General features: G+C 61.4%; 1 long non-coding RNA gene across 1 annotated transcript; it reads right to left on the bottom strand.

The window, feature by feature from the left end:
• On the bottom strand, positions 1-605 carry LOC113979374. Its single transcript, XR_003537846.1, has 3 exons — positions 307-605; positions 153-188; positions 1-13 (listed from the first exon to the last, which is right to left on the bottom strand). It is a non-coding gene; the product is annotated as an uncharacterized LOC113979374 (long non-coding RNA).
• Positions 606-976: the final 371 nt, after the last annotated feature.

Raw genomic sequence — 976 nt, 5'->3', positions numbered from 1 at the left:
CAGCCACGGGGGGCTGGGGACAAAGGCAGGGTTAGAGACACACTGGGTTGGACTGGGGCCCACTGGGGTGGACTGGGACACACTGGGATGCTGGGGAGGGTCGTGACCATGAGAGGGGAGGGTCTGGGCCCAGCAGAACTCGGGGTACCCACCTCAGACCTCTTCACTCGATGGACATCCATGCCTCCCTGGAGAGAGAGCGTGAGGTGTCACTGGTCACTGGGGTGTTCCCAGGCCCAGGAGGGATGTGGGGACTACATTTCCCCCCATTTCCCATATTGGGGGCATCCCAACTCCAGGACTTACCCCAACACATCCACCTCCTCCTTGTCCCGAGATTGGCTGGGGAAGGAGAGCAAAGGTTTAAGCAGGATTGGCCCCTGTGGGGCTGGGGGAGGGACACGGGTGTCCCCAGCCCCCCCAGCCCATGGTTGCCCCAGTCTGAAGGGGAAAATCCCTTCTGCTCCCCCCAACCCCACTCCATCCAGTTTGCCCCGGGATCCCTGTTCCTGCAAGGCCCAGGGTGGGGATGGAGACAAGGAGAGCCAGGGGAATTCAGGGCCTGCAGGGAGGGGAGGGGGAGCAGGAGGAGGGGGCCCAAAGAGGGTGAAGTTGTGGGAGTTGGGGACCCCAAAGGATGGGCATTGGGGTGTGGAAGGGATGGGACTGTGGGGGATGTGGGTGAGGAGGAAAGGATTCCAATGGAGGGGACCCGGGGAATGAAGCAGGGCAGGGGTGGGGGCAGGAGAAATGGGGAAAGGGGGGGAAATTGGAAGGGACTGGGAGGGGCTTTGAGACTGAGGGGTCATGGAATGGGATTTATGGACATGAGTGTCGTGGCAATGGGAAAAGGAAAGGGTTAGAGGAGAAAGGGGGGAAGAAATGGTGTGGGAATGATGCCTTGTGTGTGTGTGGTGGGGTGGACTGGAGTGTGTGGGAATAGAGTGGGGGCCCTGAGGAAGGGCCTCCCCGGTGC

This window comes from Neopelma chrysocephalum, unplaced genomic scaffold (genome assembly GCF_003984885.1).
Source record: "Neopelma chrysocephalum unplaced genomic scaffold, ASM398488v2 Primary Assembly neopelma1_76962, whole genome shotgun sequence".
Classification (NCBI taxonomy): Eukaryota; Metazoa; Chordata; class Aves; order Passeriformes; family Pipridae; genus Neopelma; species Neopelma chrysocephalum.
This window is presented reverse-complemented; position numbering and strand designations above follow the sequence as displayed.